General features: G+C 42.3%; 1 protein-coding gene across 4 annotated transcripts in view; it reads right to left on the bottom strand.

Moving 5' to 3' along the window:
* Positions 1-23,778, bottom strand: part of LOC126335460 (uncharacterized) — a 241,731-nt gene that overhangs the window by 156,097 nt on the left and 61,856 nt on the right. Inside the window, exon 1 of one of the 4 annotated variants that reach the window (XM_049998762.1) lies at positions 13,603-13,694. The exons of the other annotated variants lie outside the window; for them this stretch is intronic. The gene's annotated coding sequence lies outside the window, so the exon portion shown is untranslated. Of the gene's footprint in view, positions 1-13,602; positions 13,695-23,778 lie in introns of those variants that run through there. 4 annotated transcript variants of the gene reach the window in all.

The raw sequence follows: 23,778 nt of genomic DNA, 5'->3' as shown, positions 1-23,778 counted from the left end.
CCCCTACTTATACCTCCCGAGGAGAACACGAATGTAAAATTAGAGAGATTCGAGCGCGCACGAAGGCTTTCCGGCACTCGTTCTTCCCGCGTACCATACGCGAGGAAAGGGAGGTAATGACAGTGGCACGTAAAGTGCCCTCCGCCACACACCGTTGCCTTGCGGAGTATAAGTGTAGATGTAGATGTAGGTTTATTTCGCAAATCTGCCGACTGCCGGCGAGCCCCTCCGCGTATTGGTATGCGCACAAAAGCGTACCTAATATTCCAGAACGCCGTCAACAAAAACGTGATTTTCAGTGCCCATACGTTGGGTTCTATAGATGATAAAAAGGTATGGTCAGGAGTGCTGGAGAGCCCCTGGGCTAGGGACCATTTGTACACTCAACATAAGGATAGTCTTAGTGTCACAATCCTACAGTAAGGGGTTCAACTGCCTCACTTTACCTCCCTCAGCACTTTAACCCTTTCAGACCCTCTGCCTACAAATGCGTACATTAATTTTTACTGTGTCTCAGCTGCAACAGAAGTATTTTATCCGTATACATACCTGAGGTGCACGTTTGTGAATGTCCAGCCTTTTCACCGAGCGAGGTGGCGCAGTGGTTAGTAGACTGGTCTCGCATTCAGGAGAACGCCGGTTCAAACCCGCGTCCGGCCACCCTGCTTTAGGTGTTCTATTGATTTACCTAAATCGCTTCACGAAAATGCTGGGATGGTTCCTTTGAAAGAGCACGGCCGATTTCCTTCTCCATCCTTCCCTAATCCGCTGGCACCGATGTGACCTCATTGTCTGGTCCCCTCCGGCAAATCAACCTTTTCGTCATGAGAAAGTGCTGCTGACGGTTGGACATCACTATAAAAATATCAGCAAGTCAGTGTAGCAGTCGCAGCAGCTCTAGATCATAGGAATACATGGATGAGGCTAGGTTCGCTATACTCCACAATACAGGGTGATTCAAAAATGCATGTAAATATTTTAAGGGTGTATTTGTGAGGTAAATATAAGACAAAAATGTTCTATACAATTTTTGCTATACTTGGCTTATTACAGAGTTATGAACAAAACATGATAATACATTCAATACAACGTAAAGTATTTACTTCCCAGAGTTCACAGTTTAATTACAGTGCATTTGGACTAAAAACGCAAACTGGTAAATAAACGTGACGTAACAAACTAAAACAATTCCTCGCGAATACTGTATTACTTTAGTTCCTGTTGATTGAACTAAATCAATGCAAAATAACTAAGGAAAATACGTGAAGAATTTACAGACTGTACTGTACTGTATTTGCACAAATCTTAATGCAATGCATGTTCAAAATGCTGTCCCTGAACTTGCAGACAGACCCGTGCTCGTCGCCGCAATGATCTCTGCACATTACACAGTCCGTTCAACTCTCCACGAATAATTTCACAACCACCTTCAATTCTTTGTTGTAGCACTTCTCTGTTCGGTACTGCAGAAGAATACACCAATGTCTTTAGTCGGCCCCATTAATAAAAGTCTAAAGGGTTCAGGTCAGGTGATCTGGCTGGCCAAGCAATTGGTCCTCCGCGACCTATCCATCGATGTGGATACGCATCATTGAGGTACGCCCTTACGTTGCGGCTGTAATGGGCAGGAGCACCATCGTGCATAAACCACAAGGTGGCTCGTGTTGCAAGAGGGACATCCTGTAACAATCCAGGCAATTCCCCCTCCAAAAATTCGCGGTAAGCGTGCCCAGTCAGCCTTGGAGGTAGAACATGAGGTCCGAGTAAGTCATTCCCCACAATACCACACCAAATGTTTATGGAGAATTGATGTTGATATCCACGCACAATTCTCGCGCCAGGATTCTCGACAGCCCACTGGTGCATATTATGCGAATTGATTACACCCGCACGAGTAAACATGGCCTCATCTGTGAATAATATCCGCCGAATGAACATTGGATCATTCAAATGACGCTCTTGTAACCACTGGCAGAATTGCTGACGACGAGGATAGTCTGCAGGTGTCAATTCGTGCACTTTGTGCAGGTGAAATGGATGCAACTGTTGTCTCCGAAGCAGCCGCCATACAGTAGATTGTGGAAGTCGTACAGCTGCACTAATTTGTCTCGTACTGATGGCTGGATCTTGGTCTACCAGGTCCAAAACATGTTCCTCGACGTTCACTGCATGCTCAAGTGGTCGACCTGAATGTGGCCCAGGACGAATGCCATACTCCCGTATACGTCTGTCCACAGATACAAACGTCTGATGACTTGGTAACCGTCGTCTTGGAAACAGCTCACTGTACCTTCGTCTTGCTGCAAGTGCGTTTCCATCTGCTGCACCATGCACAAGGTGCATATCAGCATACTCACTGTTTGAGTACATCATGTGCACGAAACCTGTAGCCTTCCGACGATGAATGAACGACAGGAAGTACGTTTCCGTTACCAACAACATCAGCGCCATCTTCTGTACAGTAGGAGTAAACAGCAATTGCAAACACAAACAAACACTATTCATGCAGTTTCGAATCAACTGTTGGGAGATACGTATGTGCATTACGTACCAGAATATGGCATCCTGCTGCTTGCACTGACGTCGTTTTGATACGGACATGACTTTCGTATTTTAACAATAACTCTGGAATTAAACGTTTATGGAAAAACATTTATAGAACATTTTTGTCTTATATTTACCTCACAAATACACCCTTAAAATATTTACATGCATTTCTGAATCACCCTGTATAATCGAATACTGTTGTTATTTTCCATGGTAATTATTGACTAATCAGTGTACTATTATTATAGTAGAGAAAATTTCGTAATTAGTGACTTTCTTTCATAAAATGGATCCTGGTGTACAAAGTATGTTTTGAAAACGGCTACATATTTTTGTATAAAGCTTGCATCTAAACTCATTTAAAAAATAACCTGAGAGCATCATCACATAAAGGAAAATTTTCCATCCTCCATAATATATTCAGGTCTGAAAGGGTTAAAAAACTTCCTCAAACATTTCGGCATGCGAACATATTCGTGCTTTTTTTTATTATGACGAGAGAGCCGAAGAAAGTGACAGCGAAAAAGATACAGAAAAGTAATAAATAGTGGAAACTAGTAGCCGGTGATCGTGGTACAGAATGAGTGAAGGAGCCAATGGCAGTGTGAGAGAAAGAAAGGGACGCATTGGCAGTGGAACATAGTTGACAGTGACAGAAAAGTGCTAGGAAAAAAGTGCAGGAGACAGAGCCAGGTGGGGAACAATAAAGAGAAAGAGAAAATGGAAGTGGGTAAGAGTCATTGATAATGAGAGACAAAGTGAATGACAATAACAACGAGGAAGAGTGAGACAGTGACAGTGCAAGAAGGGGACTGTAGTAGTTGGAAAGAACGATGACTACTGTGATTCTGACGCAACAGACAATGACAGAGACACAAAGAGATAATTACAATGAGTTGGGCTTAGTGAGTGAGTGAGTGAGTGAGAAAGGGCAAGTGGGGGTGGCTGGGTATGAGCGACGTACAGCGATGGATAGTGGATGTGAATTACAGTTAGGAGAGCCCGTGGAAGCATTTGATAAAAAAGGGCGAATATGTTCGCATGCTAAAATTTTGGGAAAATTTTTGAATGGTGCTGAGGAAGTTAGGATGAGGCAGCTGGTTTCCCACTTTTCAGTCAGAGTCTTCTAAATAAACAGGAGCAATTCCGCACTTCTTTGTTCTCAGATAGGAGCATTTTTCCGCTATTTTCATAAATCAGCATAATTCGGAAAAAATTAAACCGTGGCAGCTAATACGGAGTGCGATTGTTTCCAAAAATGGGAACTCTCGTAAGATACTTTCAAACTTTGTGCGCCAACTTTTCTGTTCTTTATCTGTCACTCATCCCAATTACGACTGCATCTGCTACATGATAGAGTACTGGCTATTTACGATCGGTTTTCATTATATTAATATTAATTTTGTGGACGGATTAGCTTCTTACGTACACAAACGCCTGACGGGAAGGTCGTGAGCGCCGTACATTTTCGTATCAGCAGTATTCTGTGTATAATCGAATTTTAGTATGTCATGTTACTGACGTGGATTTGAAAAATCAGCCTGGCTTTCGCCTGTAATAATTTGAAAAATAACCTGTAGTCCATATTCACGCTGGCCGGCTTCTAGATAAACAGTCGTTAATCCGATGCGCCGATTTGATCCGGTTTTAGTTCGGTTCCCTGTCAGGTATGACCGCGCTGTGGGTTAATCTTGCAAATTAACTCACAGCGCCTACGCCTGGGGTGTTGTATATTGTTTTGCAGTTGCAAACATTATCAGACCTACGTCCTTTTGCAATGCAACTTTCTAAAAAGGTGTGATCTTAATCAAATAGGCAATTCTCGCACTAGTGCGAAGGTTAGTATATAGATATTAGAGTCAATGGTGTTGATAATCTGAAATCAATAAAATTGAACAAAGCTCCAAGGACCAGATGGAATGCCTGTCATATTCTATACCTAGTTTGCGCCAAGTTCGCCCCTCTTTTAACTGTAAGGCGCCTAGATTCCTCGAACAAAAAACCTTGCCCAGTAGTTGGAAGAACGCACAGGTCACACCGCTTTACAAGAAGGGTAGCAGAAGTGGTGTACAAGACTACCGTCCAATATCCTTGACATCCATTTCCTGTAGAATCTTAGAACATACTCTTGAGCTTAGTTATAATAAAATATATTTTCCAATTCAGTCGTCGTCTATCCTGTAAACATCGAAGGTGTGAAAGCAAAATCGCCTTTTCTCCCATGGCATCCTGAAAGGCACGGATCAAGGAAGTCAGGTAGATACAATATTTCTAGATTTCCGAAAAGCATTTGACACTGTACAACATCTACGCTTATTATCAAAAGTACGATCATGTGGTGTATCCAACGAAATTCGTGACCGTATTGACGTTTTTTGACAGCCAGACCGCAGCATGTTATTTTGGTTGGTTCAAATGGTTCAAATGGCTCTGAGCACTATGGGACTCAACTGCTGTGGTCATCAGTCCCCTAGAACTTAGAACTACTTAAACCTAACTAACCTAAGGACATCACACACATCCATGTCCGAGGCAGGATTCGAACCTGCGACCGTAGCAGTCGCACGGTTCCGGACTGCGCGCCTAGAACCGCGAGACCACCGCGGCTGGCTGTTATTTTGGATGGAATGTCTTCGACACATGTAGAAGTAACGTAAGGTGTGCCCACGGAAGTCTGTTGGCACCCTTTTTGTTCGTGTTGTGTATTAGTGACCGTTCAGATAATAGTAACCTCGTAGGTGATACAGCTACTATAATAAAGTACTGACTGGAAAAAGCTGCACAAATATTCAACCATAGCTTAAAAGGATTTCAAAGTGTTTCAAAGATTGGCAGCTTGCTTTAAACGTTCAAAACGTAAAACTGTGCACTTTACAAAACGATAAAGCTGCAGCTGAGGTAATCAGGACCACAACCTAAACGAGTCACAGCTGGAATAGGTCGATTCATACAGATACTTGTGTTTAACTCTCTTTACGGATACGAAATGGAACGATCACGTAGACTCAATCGTAGGTAAAGCACGTGGCAGACTTCGGTTTATTACTAGAACACTAGGCAAAGGACCTCTGCGATCCATCCTAGAATGTTGCTCATGTGAGTGGGTGCCCATGCCAAATAGAAGTAATGAGAGATATTGAACGAATTTCCAGAAGTTCTGCATCCCCTCGTTCCGAAAGTTCCGGAACCTGTACAGAAAATTGGATGTGAGATCAACATAAAAATCATTTCCACTTTTTTTTTTCTCATGAAAACCACACATTGCATGCTGTACCACCATAGAGCGAGACCTTCACAAGTGGTGATCCAGATTGCTGTTCACACCGGTATCTCTAATACCCCGTAGCACGTCCTCTTCCATTGATCAATGCCTGTATTGATCGTGGCATACTATCCACATGTTCATCAAGGCACTGTTGGTCCAGATTGTCCCACACCTCAACGGCCATTCCGTGTAAATCCCTCAGTGTGGTTTGTGGGTCACGTCGTCCATAAACAGCCCTTTTCAATCTATCTCAGGAATGTTCGATAGGGTTCATGTCTGGAGAACATGCTGGCCACTCTAGTCGAGCGATGCTTTTATCCTGAAGGAATTCATCCACAAGATGTGCACGATGGGGGCGCCAGTTTTCGTCCATGAAGACAAATGTCTCGCCAACATGCTGCCGATATGGTTGCACTATCGGTCGGAGGATGGCATTCATGTATCGTACAGCCGTTACGGCGCCTCCCATGACCACCAGCGGCGTACGTCGGCTCCACACAATACCACCCCAAAACAGCAGGGAACCTCCACCTTGCTGCACTATCTCGACAGTGTGTCTAAGGCGTTCAGCCTGACCGGGTTGCCTCCAAACACGTCTCCGACAATTGTCTGGTTGAAGGCATGTGCGACACTTACCGGTGAAGAGAACGTGATGCCAATCTCGAGCGGTCCAATCGGCATGTTGTTGGGCCCATCTGTATCGCGCTGCATCGTGTCGTGGTTGCAGAGATGGACCTCACCATGGACGCCGGGAGTGAAGTTGCGCATCATGCAGCCTATTGCGCACTGCCTGAGTCTTAACACGACGTCCTGTGGCTGCACGAAAAGCGTTATTCAGAATTGTGGCATTGCCGTCAGGGTTCCTCCGAGCCATAATCCATACGTAACCGTACTAGCCCCTAGGCAGCCTGAGCGAGGCATGTCATCGACAGTTCCTGTCTCCATGCCCGAACAACAACGCTTTGGTTCGCTCCGAGACGCCTGGGCACTTCCCTTTTTGAGAGCCCTTCCTGGCACAAAGTAACAATGCAGACGCAGTCGAACCGCGGTACTGACCATCTAGGCATGGTTGAACTACAGACAACCCGAGCTGTGTACCTCCTTTCCGATGGAATGGCTGGAACTGATCTGCTGTCGGACCCCCTCTGTCTAATAGGCGCTGCGCATGCATGGTTGTTTACATCTTTGGCCAGGTTCAGTGACAGCTCTGAACAGTCAAAGGGACTGTGTCTGTGATACAATATCCACAGTCAACGTCTGTCTTCAGAAGTTCTGGGAACCGGGGTGATGTAAAACTTTTTTTTGATATGTGTGTGTGTGTGTGTGTGTGTGTGTGTGTGTAAAAGCAATCCTATTTAATTTCCTCCTTCCTGTACCATTAGGTTTAATTTTTCTCCAGAAATTGTGTTTTCTCATGAACGATTTATAATGTCATGGCACTGGATACAGTCCAAATCACCAGCGTTAGACGTCTGCAGTATTAAACATCATAAGTTGACACAGCACTGCAACTAACACACAGTGGCGGTAGCGAAGATCACTGGGCGTCTTGAATACAAGTTGTTGGAACACAATTCATGCAAAATACAATGTAAATGCGTTTACCTAAAAAATTCGGTGTTTTTATTAGAGCGATCATATTTTACTAACTTCGATATTTAGCGAAGGTAGGACACAAGAAATTGGGCGAGAAAATAAATGGATCCTCTCAATTTTTGTTCGTCTAAGAACTTCCGTAGCAACTTCTAGCAACTGTTCTTTTCTCGAGTATAAAAAAAAAGAAGGGAGGCAAGACGGAGGAAGGCAAGATGGCGATATTCGAGTAATTAAAGTAGAATCATTAGTTGAAGTGGGGAGAAATGAGTAGTCAGCCGGAACCTTAAAAAAGATCTGTCTTGAAAAACTTAGATAAGATGGTCGTGCAGAGATTTGAAATAGACTCCTTTTGACTATCATAAACAACGGAACGGTTGAAGTTCGGTTCAATGTCACTTGCCAGAGGTCAGTGGAAAAAAATTTAGCTTATTGACTATGATCACCTTACGTCTACGTATGTAGCTAGAAACTCGCAGTCACAACTTGATTTTCCGTTTCCATGACATGTAGAAGATTGATGCTTCTGTACCTGCACGTTCATAAATTGTAAAGGTACCCAACAACGCCTCTCTGAATGATGTGTAGGTGATATTACGAAAGCTTCAAGGGATTTTTTTTTTTCTTCTCAGCAACAGTTTATTACTGAATTTTGTAATCACCCAATATATAATCGATTACTTACTTCAAAAGTCCAGCAATTCACTTTGTTTCACACATGTAACAGTCTCATGAATTACAAACTTATACTCACACGTGGCCTTCTATACACATTTATAAGCTTTCAGTCATCTTACATAATATCTATGCAGAATAGAAAATAAACGAGCAACAGGATGAGACTGATGGACAGAGACTGGATGGGTGGCATACACAGCGTGTTTAACTTCAGACAATTAAGTATCTCGAAAACGACGCATCGTACAAAAATAACATCCTCGTGAAAGTTATAAAAATATATAATAATGTCGTGTGACGAGGGCCTCCCGTCGGGTAGACGTTCGCCTGGTGCAAGTCTTTCGGTAAAGAGGACATCTGTCTGCGCTACAAATGGACGCCTTCCATCTACCCCTCGTGTGTGTGTGTGTGTGTGTGTGTGTGTGTGTGTGTGTGTGTGTGTGTGTGTGTGTGTGTGTGTGGTTTGGGGGGGGGGTCAAAATTGTATTTTCAATTGGGAACACCCCACCCCATTTTTATTGAATATTCGGATTCTACGCCATAAAGTACGTACTGTTTACACAAACCATTGTTTCCCATTCGTGGTAGATGACGCTGTAATCTACAAATATTAAGAACCGACGCGTTTGATTCTACATTTAATTTACGATATAAACGTAACATTTTGTGTTCTAACTGTTGATAATGATGTTCAAATGTTACTTGAGTGCTGCAAATGTGATTGTACAGTACAAATAATGTCTTGACACTTATTTCTGATAAACTACTTGTGCGATAACGTAGTTTTCTGTTCCCTATGAGATAGATTGTGGTCATTCTCCAACCATCGAAATGCTTAATTTAGGTGGCCGCCCTCGAACACCCCCCCCCCCCCCCCCCCAACAATGTGTCTGATTTCGGCGTGTGTTTCCATTGAACCGCTGTTAACTCTCGTGCTGGCCGCTACGCAGATACTGACGGAATACAAACCACAACCATTGTAATAAGGTAAAATGTCCATGAAGCGATTGTGACACGCGCACGTTCCATAGATAACCACCGAAATCAAGCCCCTCAATGGTGAGAGGCAAGGCGACTCTCAGATATCTGGCATCCGGTGGAAACAGAAACTACTGCATCCATGTCGCTGTTCCTGGATCAAACTGAACGTAGGTTCTAAGCAGACACTGAAACGGCTAATCATATGGTATTGTACAAACAAATTGGCAACACCACAGTAAATTTCGAATATAAATATCAATCGTTAGTAAACACAAAGGTTTACATCGTAAACGAAATATAGAAGCAAATGCGTCGGGTTCTTAATTGCAAAAACAGGCACGCTTAATATTTGTTGACTGTCGTGGCTACAACCACGAATAGAAAACAATTTTTTGGCGTAGAATCCATATATGCAATAAAAATAGGGGTGTTTCCATTTGTAAATACAAAGTCGAACCTGCGCACACACGAGGGTGGTTAGAAGATGGCTATCTGTCGTACAGACATATGTCTCTTTTACTAGTATTTACTTTTCACCTAGAACTATTTTTTCGTACGATGTGTCGTTTACGAGATATTCAATTTTGTCAAGTTAAAACAAACGCACTGTATAGTGCGTGAATGTTCCGTCTACGCAGTTAGCGCCCTACGAACCAGAGAATAATGAACAGACGTCAAGGTCAACAAATATATAGGTGGAAAGTCGGTTGCATTAGAAAAAGTAAACATAACGATGGAATATGTTTCTGTAGAGCGTCAGACAGTCTTTGCCAGAGGGCTGTGACTTCATAGCAATGGAGTAAATAAAATAACATATTACATAATGACGTATAAACACACTATATTATGCATAAGTACTGTATTATACATATTAACGTAAGTTATGTCTGTGTTGTTGAGGGTTTTATGGTGTTCCTTATTAAACTGTTATTAGAGGACTGGCTCCATGTGGTAGGGACGGTTGAGCGTGGTAGTTCTCTCACACAGTCAACCTAGATTCCGGAAATATTCACATGACTGGTATTAATGAATGAGGGCCATATGTTCGTTCATTCACGGAAGACACTGTTTTAAACCTGCTTCTGATGTGTACAACATACTCGTATTACGTAATTCACAGTGCATATCAAGCATGTATGGGCATGGTTTCGGTACCTGCTGTTTTTCTCGGGGCGTTTCAGCAACAGTCTTACCTACATTTTAAGGTTGTTCAGCATCGTGCCACAACGCAAATGGAGTCACCTGTCTTCGTGTGTTTTACTAAAACAGGAGCCGTGATCGTCTACACTAGGCGAGATGCATTAAGTACAATATCATGCTAGAACCTTACAAAATAGGGACATAATTGCGTCGTTTATTATGAAAAAGCCGACTAAAAGTGGACAAGTTTAATAGTGTGCACTGGAAAGTTAGCTGCACAACAGCTAACAGAAATAAACAAAAATCTTCCTCACTATACTACAATACCAGCAGCAAATAATTACAAAGAAAATATTTTATTCCCCGCAGAGATAATTCACCTGAAAGACAGATCTTATATCAATAAAGGTTCCTGGCATCTCCGATCGCGCTCGACATTTGCCAAGAGATGTTCTGACCTACCGCAACGACTTCTGCTTTCCCCAGCAGACCGTCTACACGCCTGCTTTACGATGTCACAGTTTCCCCTCAGCATTGTCACTGGACGCAAACATCGTAGATTTTGTGAATAAATAATAACATCTATATTAAGGATATAGTCAGCATTCTGTTCTATAGTTTCACACTGAAAAATATTCCGTGAAGTGAAGTGCAAGGAAGTATTCAGTAATGTAAACTAAGTGATCAACTAGAAGTTTGGTATACGCTCAACAGTGATTTGGTAGGCACTGAATGTGACATGCCCTTACCTTCCTCATGCCCATGAATCAGCTCACCCACGCACTTACACGAGACCTACAAATAGGAGCTAAAATCGCCGTTCTTATATAACATTTGTGCGCTTTGTATTCTATGAATAGCATGTGCTGACGGTATGTTCTATGTTAACATGATTTTCGTAAGTGTCGATTGTGAAACCAAAGGGTAATTAAGTAACAGGTCAAGGATCACAATTTCGAACGCATACTAATAGATCTACTAGAAATAAAGTACATGGGACAGAACAGAGTAATAAATATGTAGTTTGTCCTCTTTTAGTGGAACTCGGTTTGTCACAGCAGTTTCCGTCGAACACATCTTCCCTCCTCGACAAATTGATTTTGTGTGTCCTTTTGATTGCACCTTCCACAGCGGCCGCACGTATAACAAGTTGTAGCTGATGTTTCATTTCCAACTTCGAATCTGACTTTTTCACACTGACGGTGATCCTTGGTTACCCTTAGTTTCTATTAAGGTTTACAGGGCAGATCGAGAAACGTCACGTGCTCCGCGGGGGCCGAAGTTAAAAGTAGGTCTAGCTCATTAGAGAAAAATGTTGCCAATCGACGGAGACTAATTGTTCTTTATCTGTGAGTCATTATTCTGGTGAAACATCAGTGTTTTTCAGTATCAAATGGGCTGCAAACTGGACAAAATTTCCGATTAATTTTGAGCTTTATTTTGCCTATTCATGTTTTTAAACTAATTATTCTTGCAAAACGAGCTTAATATTCTCGCTTTCTAAACCTTAAGACTCAAATGTTGCGAATACAACGGAAAAAGACAGCTTGACAGAACTATCACAAATGTGAGAAAAGAATTTCTGAAAACATGGAGTAACAATCAATTCCTTTTCGAGAGCTTAGTGGTAGAATTTTAAAGAGACAGACCGTTCTAGTATTAATGAGGCGTTTATCAGCGCGGATAGAACTGCTGCCAACGAACTGACTCTACCACAGGAATCAGATTAAATTTAAATTACTGCATTTTAAAAACGTTCATTAGCAATAATGAGTGTCACTCAATGGAGAGCGAATCACTCGTAAGTACAGAAGGCAACCAGCCATGTCATTTTCAAATGGGTCATTGTATCCGTTCCGTAATTCGCCTTAATCGATTTAGGGAAATCCCGGCAAAACTACAAACGATGCTTGCACGGGACTTGAACCCTGTTCCTCTGCAATGCGAGTCTAGTGTGCAAACCGCTGCGCCATCTAGCTCGTTACAGCGGACTACTGCGAAGGAGAGGTGATTTAAATTTCGTCAATACCATAAGAAAAGCTTACTTTAATGTGTCTAAATGTCATACTAATTTCAGCTGAGAATTTTTTCTGCCTGACAAACGTTTCCCAAGTATGTCTTTTGACAACTCACTTGTTCATTCCTGGACACCTGGTTCATTTCCAGAAAATTAGATACATCGGGTCGTTGTTTATGTTTCCAATTCAGAGAATGAGATGCACTCGCCTTGTTAGCAATAATGCTTCGCAATGTATGTCAGATGAATGAGCTAAAAGCTCGCATATAGAAAAAAAAATCAAGTTTTCAAACAGATCGTACATAACTCATATTACCGCTATCTTAGCGAAACTTTCACAGTTTACCACCCGGAACACTACGCGAAACCCAACGACCAGATGAGAGTCCATAAAACCACTACGGTACCACACAGTACTGCACATAACAATAAGAAAGCCGGCCACCAGGGTGGCCGAGCGGTTCTAGGCGCTACAGTCTGGAACCGCGCTACCTCTACGGTCGCAGGTTCGGATTCTGCCTCGGGCTGGATGTGTGTGATGTCCTTAGGTTAGTTAGGTTTAAGTAGTTCTTAGTTCTAGGGGACTGATGACCTCAGCAGTTAAGTCCCATAATGCTCAGAGCCGTTTTGAACGAATAATAAGAAAATTTTCTTCTCGCCTCCCTCTCCAGCACAAACGAAAACCGACGAATGGTGCAAAGGATGAAAATATGAGGCGCATAGGATGGGAGTAATTATTTAACTCATATGTGTCTGTTACAGCTTGTCAGCTGGACTTTACGTAGGTACAGGAATCGTTTGCTCGTCTTACAGCACCGAATACGTGACCGCCACCCGATGATTCACCTTACAGTCTTGGCACATACACTGGGTTTGTTTGGCTCCATAGCGAAAGGTGGTGTGCACTATGCACGGCCGCTAGCACAGGGACGTCAAGAGCGCCTTTGCATATATTAGTGAGGTTCCTGTTCGCGGCTACTCAGATTCAATGCGATTGTAAAAAAAAAAATCACGGCAGTCTTATAAGGAACGTAAATATTTGAGAAAACAAAGAACATTCCGTTCGATAAATCCTCTCTGCTATGAGGAAATCTGTCTGTTCTTACGACCTTTCGACATGTCATGACCGAACAGGAAAGTCACTGCCTAGTAATTGTGTCTAAGAATGACAAGCGGAGCACAGTTTTGTTTAAACTATTTGTTTACCGCTGTTGGGGCGGAACTTGCACCCTAAATCCAACTAAAATTAGTTGTTCTACCTAATTAACAGCTACGATTTGCTCCTGAGGCAAATCTATTTCCTCTTCGGTGACTGGGTTTCGCTGTTTTCCGCCCGAGACGCGGCTCGCGTGAAGGGATGCGCGGTAGGTCGGCCACCCACCTGCTAGGGAGACGGGCGCGGACCCTGCTTGCGCTGCTGGCCGGAAACCGCCGCCTCGCCGGCTGTCTGTGTGTGTCGGCTGCTGCTGCTGCTGCGGCTGCCGCCACACTGGCGGTGGGTGGGTCGCGCCGAGGTCGGCTCCGCGCAGCGCGCCCGCCAACCCCTCCCCAAAACGCGCCTGCGCATCTTTGCCGCCCTACGCGCGTCTCTCTTACGTGGGGGGCGGGTTTCACAACTCCGCGCCGCCGTGCCTCGCACCAGCGTCCTGCCTGCCGAGTCGTTGCCACTACCTTGCTTTCTTATCGCTATCTTTCCGTACAGCGTCGATAAAATGAAAAAATACACTGATGGAAAAAATCGCAACACCAAAAAGGAGTTGTACGACATAAACCAAAGTCCGCAGACGTATTTCTACATTTGAAACGTGATGTCTGCTCAAATTCCGCGCCAGTCACATAAGAGCGGCGGTAGTGGCGTCACTGTTGTTGTTGTTGTTGTTGTTGTTGTTGTGGTCTTCAGTCCTGAGACTGGTTTGATGCAGCTCTCCATGCTACTTCTCCATGCTGCTTCATCTCCCAGTACCTACTGCAACCTATATCCTTCTGAATCTGCTTAGTGTATTCATCTCTTGGTCTCCCTCTACAATTTTTACCCTCCACGCTGCCCTCCAATGCTAAATTGGTGATCCCTTGATGCCTCAGAACATGTCCTACCAACCGATCCCTTCTTCTGGTCAAGTTGTGCCACAAACTTCTCTTCTCCCCAATTCTGTTCAATACCTCCTCATTAGTTACGTGATCTACTCATCTAATCTTCAGCACTCTTCAGTAGCCCCACATTTAGAAAGCTTCTGTTCTCTTCTTGTCTAAACTATTTCTTGTCCATGTTTCACTTACTTACATGGCTACACTCCATACAAATACTTTCAGAAACGACTTCCTGACACTCAAATCTATACTCGATGTTAACAAATCTCTCTTCTTCAGAAACGCTTTCCTTGCCATTGCCAGTCTACATGTTATATCCTCTCTACTTCGACCATCATCAGTTATTTTGCTCCAAAAATAGCAAAACTCCTTTACTACTTTAATTGTCTCATTTCCTAATCTAATTCCCTCAGCATCATCCGACTTAATTCGACTGCATTCCATTATCCTCGTTTTGCTTTTGTTGATTTTCATCTTATATCCTCCTTTCAAGACACTCTCCATTCCGTGCAACGGCTCTTCCAAGTCCTTTGCTGTCGCTGACAGAATTACAATGTCATCAGCGAACCTCAAAGTTTTTATTTATTCTCCATGGATTTTAATACCAACTTCGAATTTTTCTTTTGTTTCCTTTACTGCTTGCTCAATATACAGATTGAATAACATCGGGGAGAGGCTACAACCCTGTCTCACTCCCCAATCACTGCTTCCCTTTCATGCCCCTCAACTCTTACAACTGCCATCTGGTTTCTGTACAAATTGTAAATAGCCGTTCGTTCCCTGTATTTGACCCCTGCCACCTTCAGAATTTGAAAGAGTATTCTAGTCAACATTGTCAAAAGCTTTCTCTAAGTCTACAAATGCTAGAAACGTAGGTTTGCCTTTTCTTAATCTATCTTCTAAGATAAGTCGTAAGGTCAGTATTGCCTCACGTGTTCCAACATTTCTACGGAATCCAAACTGATCTTCCCCGAGGTCGGCTTCTACCAGTTTTTCCATTCCTCTGCAAATAATTCGCGTTAGTATTTCGCAGCTGTGACTTATTAAACTGATAGTTCGGTAATTTTCACATCTGTGAACACCTGCTTTCTTTGGGATTAGAATTATTATATTCTTCTTGAAGTCTGAGGGTACTTCGCCTGTCTCATACATCTTGCTCACCAGATGGTAGAGTTTTGTCAAGACTGGCTCTCCCAAGGCCGTCAGTAGTTCTAATGGAATGTTGTCCACTCCCGGGTCCTTGTTTCGTCTCACGTCTATCAGTGCTCTGTCAAACTCTTCAAGCAGTATCGTATCTCCCATTTCATCTTCATCTACATCCTCTTCCATTTCCATAATATTGTCCTCAAGTACATCGCCGTTGTATAGACCCTCTACATACTCCTTCCACCTTTCTGCTTTCCCCTCTTTGCTGAGAACTGGGTTTCCATCTGAGCTCTCGATATTCATACAAGTGGCTCTCTTTTCTCCAGAGGTCTCTTTAATCACTATGACGATGAAAGCCATGATTGCTTTAAGTACACGCTTTAACGGGCGTGAGCGTTAGTTACCTTTGAAACTGGACGTGGTGAGTTGATGTTAATCAAGAATGTCTTTAGGGTGACGAAGACGGCATTGTCAACACATCACTGTTTTTTGTATGTGAGGTGCGCCAGTTATGCAAAGCACCGTTTTTATCAGTGTAATCAGTCAATTATAACTGAGACATTTCCTGACTGGCTAAAATATGCAGATGGTAAGCCTCTATTCGAGAAATGGGATAAAGAGATATCATCAAACTACAGACCGATTTCACTTTTGCCAGCATTCTCAAAAATTTTAGAAAAAAGTAATGTACAGGCAGCTTCTCAACCATCTGACCACAAATAACATAGTATCAAGAAAACAGTTTTGGTTTTCTGAAGAGTTCTGATATCGAAAAAAAAAATGGTTCAAATGGCTCTGAGCACTATAGGACTTCTGAGGTCATCAGTCCCCTAGAACTTAGAACTACTTAAACCTAACTAATCTAAAGACATCACACACACCCATGCCCGAGGCAGGATTCGAACCTGCGACCGTAGCGGTCGCGCGGTTCCAGACTGTAGTGCCTAGAACCGCTCGGCCACCTCGGCTGGCTTTGTTATCGAGAAGGCTATTTACACTTACAGTGAAAAACGTACTTAATGCATCAAATAACCAGTTACAAGCAGCAGGTAATTTCTGTGATTTGTGAAAGGCATTCGATTGTGCGAACCACAACGTCTTTTTAAATAAATTAGAATTCTATGGTGTCGCGGGCAGTGCTGCAAAATGGTTGAAGTCACACATCGCTAACAGGAAAAAAGGGTGTCAGTGCAAAGCACTAGCGAATTAAGTCATCAGTCATCATCAGAATGGGAAGAAATTACATGTGGTGTCCCACAAGGATCCATCATGGAGCCATTGCTCTTTCTTGTGTACATTAATGATCTCTCATCAGTTACACTGCCAGAAGCAGAATTCGTTCTGTTTGCAGATGACACAAGTATTGCAATAAATAGTATGTCGAGTGTAGTTCTAGAAAGATCTGCTAATGATATTTTCATGGATATTAGTAAATGGTTTAAAGCCAACTCACTGACATTAAACTTCGAAAAGACTCACTATATGCAATTCAGAACCTGTAAGAGGTTTCCACATACCATATGCATGAAGTATGAAGCAGAGCAGATAGAAGAGGTTGACAGTCTTAAATTCCTGGGATTACAACTTCATAATACTCGTAAATTCAGTTGGGAGGAGCACACCGCATAACTGCAGAAACGCCTTAACAAATCTGTATTTGCAATTCGAGTGTTAGCAGACATACGCGACAAAAAATGAAAAAGCATGCATACTTTGCCTACTTTCATTCGATAATGTCATATGGTATAATATTTTGGGGTAACTCTTCAAGTCAAACAATAGATTTCAGAGTCCAAAAGCGCGTAATACGTATTATTTGTGGAGTAAATTCACGAACGTCCCGTAGAAACCCCTTCAAAGAACTGGGTATACTAACTATTGCCTCTCAGTATATTTACTCCTTAATGAAATTTGTCGTAAATAATCTCTCTCTTTTTCCAACAAACAGCTCAGTTCATACATACAGTATCAGGAACAAAAAATGATCTGCACAAGGACTTAAAAGCACTTACTTACAGTTCAAAAAGGGACCACTAATCAGGAACACTCATCTTCAATAATTTACTAGCAAACATAAAAAATTTATGTTAGACATAAAAATCAGTAAAAGGAGCGTGGAAGACTTACTAGTGGCCAACTCCTCCTACTCCATTGGCGAATTTTTTAATAGGAGCAAATGATGTATATACTCATACTATTAGTATTGTTATTTCAGCTGAAAAAAAATTAACATGTTCCACATCCACGAGGATCTCCTGAGCACGGATCTGTGGAACGAAAAAATAATCTAATTCCAAACATGTTTCGGCACCACTGTGCCATCATCAGTGGGTTTTCTTTTTTTATTTATTCTGCAATGTGAACATTTTGTTAAATGATTACAAAATTATGTGCATTTTTACTTCAAACAACAGATCATTTCTTTTTGTAAATACCTTTATATTTGTTGTGCATGAACTTTCTGTATCACTTTTGTGTCGTATACTACAGGTAGCTGGTCATCTGCAAACCAAACGATGTTGATGAAAAAGTTTTTTGCTGGGAGTTAACCTATCTTCTAGAATGTGATTTAGTTTTTCGCGATGTTTTCGCGCCTATTTTCGTATTTACTTACGTTTTCGTGTGGCAAGTGCTTCCATTCTCCACATCATGCTGAGATGTGACGCAAACGCAACTGTAAAAAGTATTTTCCACGAATAACGTAGTAAAATACTTTTTGACTACACCAGAACACAGTGTGATTGTGGTTTGTTGTGTGTCTCACCAGAGAGTTCAGCGATTCCTTGTGTGTGTAAATGGTGCGTCTTTGGAGATTTTAGTGTATTTTTCGTGTGTGTGTGTGTGTGTGTGTGTGTGTGTGTGTGTGTGTGTGTGTGTGTGGACTTCATCCCTTTGTGCTGTTTTTATTTGTAAAGTGTCTGGGGTTGTGTAGCGGGGCTACGAGGAGCCAGATGTTCCTTCTGCGGTACTGCGCAAGACTTGGCAGGAGTGTTGCCCCTCTACACGACTGCTGGCAGTCATGGTCACGAGAATATACGGTCGCGAGAAGACAGGCCTCTCGACTATCACGTGGCACCACCGGCGTATGGCTGTCGCATATCGTACTGTATTTACAGCAACAATTTGAGCAGCAGTTGGCACCACAGTGACATAATGAACTATTAGATATTGGTTACTCAAGGACAACTCCGAACAAGACGCCCTGTAGCCTGCATTCCACTAACCCCAAACCACCGCCAAATCAGGCTTCAGTGGCGTCACGTGACAGCTAACTGGAGAGCAGGTTGGAGGTCTGTTTTGTTTTCAAATGGAAGCTGGTTCTGCCTCGGTGCTAGTGATGGCCGTGTGTCTAGGAGTTAAGAACCTGCACCCAACCTCCCTGTGTTCTAGACACACTGGACCTGCATCTGGAGTTGTGTTCTGCTGTGCAAGTTTGTATGACAGCAGAAGCACTCTAGTCGTTTTTCCACGCACTCTGACTGAAAATTTGTATGTCTGTCTCGTGATTCGACCTGTTGTGCTGCCATTCATGAACAGCATTCCAGGGGATGGTTACCAACTGGATAACGTTCGCCCACATATCGCTGTTGCAACCCAACACGCTCTACAGTGTGTCGACATGTTGCTTGGCCTGCTCGGTAACATATGGGACATCACTGGATGACAACTCCGGCGTCATCATAAACAGCATTAACCGTCTCTGTATTTACCGACCACCTGCAATAGACAGGGAACGCCATCCCACAAACTGACATCTGGCACCCGTACAACACAATGCATGGACGTTTGTATGCTTGCATTCAACACTATGGCGGTTACACTGGCTATTTATGTAAGAGCATTTCACATTTGCAATGCCTTATCTCATGGTTACAGTAACCTATGACCTTGCAATGTTAATCATTTAAATATGTTTCCTAGAAAAAATTTATTCCCGAAATTTCATTACTCTGCATTAATTATTTCATCGTGTTTCGATTATTTTCGATCAGTGTATTTTCTATTTGATAAGTTTATGCTCAGCAGGGCAGAATGATGTGACTATATGAGACATATAATGATGAAAGAATACCTCGGAGAGTGTACGTGTCTCGCATACATGGGAAGGAGGAGGGGCGGGGTCAGGTTTCACAGCTCTTCACTCCAGGAAGGTGGAAACGAGATAGACCTAAGCAGAACCAGAATGCAGGAGTTGGATAGACCATACTGACAAGGCACCGGTTTCTTTTTAATACAGCTGACAACACTTCAGGAATCGAATGAGGGAATCGAATGGACTTCGTTCTTTCCAAATTATTTAGTTCACTATCAGTGTACCGTGACTTTTATAATTGGTGTTCCAGGAAGAATGGTCAATGTTCAGGCGTATAACAGGAGCGATCATTTGAAGCAGAAAAGGTAGTAAACATGGGCTCTAAGTACATACCGTAAGAACTATGACCAATTCTTCGATACTGTGAAACAAATCGCTTCTATTGTAAGATCATTGCTTTTCCCTATTCTGAGAAGTGGTAGTATGGACCAAAACAGGAGAATAACGTTTCTTAAACAAGGGATCTAAAGTGAATAACGTAAGAGCTCTTACTCTACATCAATATATGAGGCATATTCAGAAAGTACGTGTACTAGATTTTTACATTTTTTAAGAAAACATGTATCTTAAAATATTACAGGATATTGTTGATACTTCTGTTGACAATTTTTCCACATAACTGCCATCCCGTTCAAGGCATGTGGTGAGCTATGTTCTTTATGCCCTCCTCGAAGAGCTCACCCACCAACTTCTTCCTCCACTTCAGAATCTCTTCCTGCACCTGCTCGTCAGTTGAAAATGTGATTCCACTTAATGTGTGCCATCAGGCGGGTCAAAAAGCGGATGACCTTAAGACGCCAAGTCACGGCAATATGGAGGGGTGGTTCAAAACATCCCTACCAAATGAGTCCAAAAGCGCCTTGGTGGCTAAGGCTGTATGAGGATGGGTGTTGTCGTGCAGCAAGCACCTCCTCTCATAGTATGCCACTCCTTTTGAGTTTTTTTAGGCTCTCACAATATCGTTTTGCACTGATGGTGCCCCCTGATGCAGAAATTCGACCAAAATAATGCCTTTTTGGCCCAAAAACACTGAGGCTATAATTTTTCCCCGAAATTGTGGTTTTAAATTTTCTAGCAGATGCGGCGTTGGTACGATGCCACTGTAACTACTGTCTTTTTGTCTCAGGCGTGTAAAGAGCCACCCGAGTTTATTTCCAGACACAATAGGCTCATAAAATCCACACCTCCCAACTCAAATTGCTCAAGAAATTCGTGGGCGCTACTGGCCAGATTTTTCTTGTGCCACTCTGTCAGCTGTTTTGGGATCCACCTTGCGCACAGTTTCTTCCATTCCAACGTTTCTGCGGCTGTCTCGTATAACAGAGTTCTGGAGAGTTGTCAAATTGTAAGTAGGCTGTTTAGGTTTTCTTACTGGTAACGCCACGTAGCGCTCTGTATGAAAATCGCTGGCTGTGCTGTGTGCAGTCTGTGGCTGGTTTGCATTGTTGTCTGCCATTGTAGTGTTGGGCAGCGGCAGCTGGCTGTTAGCGGCGCGTAGCGTTGCGCAGTTGGAGGTGGGCCGCCAGCAGTGGTGGACGTGGGGAGAGAGATGGCGGAGTTTTGAAATTTGTAAGACTGGATGTCATGAACTGCTATATATATTTTGACTATTAAGGTAAATACATTGTTTGTTCTGTATTAAAATCTTTCATTTGTTAACTATGCCTATCAGTAGTTAGTGCCTTCAGTAGTTTGAATCTTTTATTTAGCTGGCAGTAGTGGCGCTCGCTGTATTGCAGTAGTTCGAGTAACGAAGATTTTTGTGGGGTAAGTGATTTGTGAAACATATAGGTTAATGTTAGTCAGGGCCATTCTCTTGTAGGGATTACTGAAAGTCAGATTGCGTTGCGCTAAAAACTATTGTGTGTCAGTTTAAGCACAGTCGTGTACAGTTTTTCTAAGGGGACGTTTCATATGTCGACGCTTAGCCAAGGATACCTCACTGGAATCTTCTGATTTTTTCTTGTAGTTAGTGTAGCCTCTGTTTATTGCTAGCGCGTAATCATAGAGAGAATTTCCTTTGTAGTTGCAGTCTTTCATTGTTGTACAGTAAAACAGTTGTGGCATGGATGTAGATTTGCACAAAGTATTTCGCAGCTTCGCTTGTAATTAACTAGATATTATTTTCAGTGCTATGTTTATGTGTTCTCTTATTATTGCTCTTCAAATTGTGCTTTTATGTGTTATCGTGTGAAATATTGTGACAATAAGGGCGTGTGAAAAACGTAACACTAGGCTCCAAAGTAAACTGAGAAATAATAGTGACGACGAGCGTCGCTTATCAGCACCACTGTGTAGTGAATTAACAGACATTCGAAGTAGTAATTTGGTAATTGTGCATAGGGAAATGGAGCGGGCGGCAAATAATGGTGAAGACAATGAAACAAGTAGTGAACAGGGAACAATTATCGATCGATCAGTCGGCAACAGCTCGCCTCAGGAATCCGAAATGACAGAACACAATATTGCAAATACTGTAGACTTAGGTTATGGGTCCTCACCGTTTTCTCAAATGAGTCAAGACACATTTTCTGCCTGTCAAAATGTAAATGTTGCCGGTGAAAATGCACTGCCAAAAAGCATTGAAAAACAGATTCCAGACACAAATACATTATTATTGCAATTAATGCAACAAATGGAACAAAGTCAGAAACAAATGGGACAAAATCTTCAAAAGTTAAACACAATGGAACAAAATCAGAGACAAACACAGCAAAAGCTTCAAAAGTTAGACACCACACTTGAACAAACACGTGAAGATTTAACTACTGAGTTACATAACATTGAATCGAAATGTCAAAAAATCTGTAATGACGTAAAAACACAAATTTGTGAGCATTTTCAACCTATTTTTTCGCGGCATGAAAACGCATTACAGAATCACGAAACAGCCATAAAAGAACTGCAAACAACTGTTCATGAAAATCATGAGACCTTGCAAGCTAAAATTGACTCAGTTGCATCTACTGATTCGGTTACGCAACTTGCAAAAACTCAAGAAAACTTAAAGGACACAGTAGATACTCTGAAAATTGGTTCAGAAAGACACATGGAGGACATTACTTCATTATCAGAGAAAGTAGTTGAACTTTCGGATCAGCTAAATAATTTATCTACGAAGGTAGATGATAATCTGAATGACACAAAACCAGTAGTCTTTAATGACACAGAAGAGTTCGAACAAATTAGGAAATTCAAACAAAATCAAAATCAAATTAATACGCAACACCAAAGAGAAATCCGGGAAGTACAAGATCAGCTGACACAGGTAATACAAGAATTACGTATTTCAGAGGACTCTCGCACACCAATACGGGAAGAGGGACATAAAAATACGGAACTGCCACAAAATAATAACACAGGGCACTTTGGAGATTATGAAAGAAATTGGCAGAGTACACCGAATTTTGAGATGGAACCGCCGAAACGACGTAACAATGACCGACATGCAACCCGCCGACACGATGATTTTGACTATAAGCTGTTCATTACTACACGTAAATTCAAAACATTCAGGAATTCTGGCAACGACATTCATCCACAAACGTGGCTTCATCAATTCTCTCATTGTTCCCCCCCCCCCCCCCCCAACTGGTCATTAGAGCACAGATTAGAATTTATGTGTGGCTATTTAGAGAATGAACCAGCTGTAAGAATGCAATCGTTCATTCACGATTGCCACAGTGAAGGAGAATTTTATCATGCCTTCCTCTCAGCGTATTGGTCTCAAGCTACACAAGACCGAGTAAAACATAGCATCATGATGATGAAACACTTTGAACAATCTGAATTTTCCAGTCTCGTCAAATATTTTGAAGACATGTTACATAAGAATCAATATCTTTCAAACCCATATAGCCCTTCAGAACTCATCCGCATTTGCATAATGAAATTGCCTGAACATTTAAGGAATATTATTTTGGCAGGGCGTTGCAAAGACGACATTGAAGCTTTTCAGGGACTCTTACAAGAATTAGAAATTGACACAGACAGTCGCGGGATGCGAAAACAGGAAAACAATCACTACAGTTCACATCTGTCACAATTCCGTGACGACAGAAACAATAACTGGACACGACAAGTCTATTCTCACAACACAAATCGTGACCAAAACAGACACCACCCATATGACAACCACTGGCAGAGTAATAGTTACAGAGAAAGATCGCATTTCCGTAGTAATGAATATAACAGAGACAATCAGAGAAACAGACAATATGGGAACCAAAA

Source organism: Schistocerca gregaria, chromosome 2 (genome assembly GCF_023897955.1).
Source record: "Schistocerca gregaria isolate iqSchGreg1 chromosome 2, iqSchGreg1.2, whole genome shotgun sequence".
In the NCBI taxonomy this organism is placed as follows: Eukaryota; Metazoa; Arthropoda; class Insecta; order Orthoptera; family Acrididae; genus Schistocerca; species Schistocerca gregaria.
The sequence above is the reverse complement of the archived record's forward strand: the minus strand, read 5'-3'. Positions and strand labels throughout refer to the sequence as shown.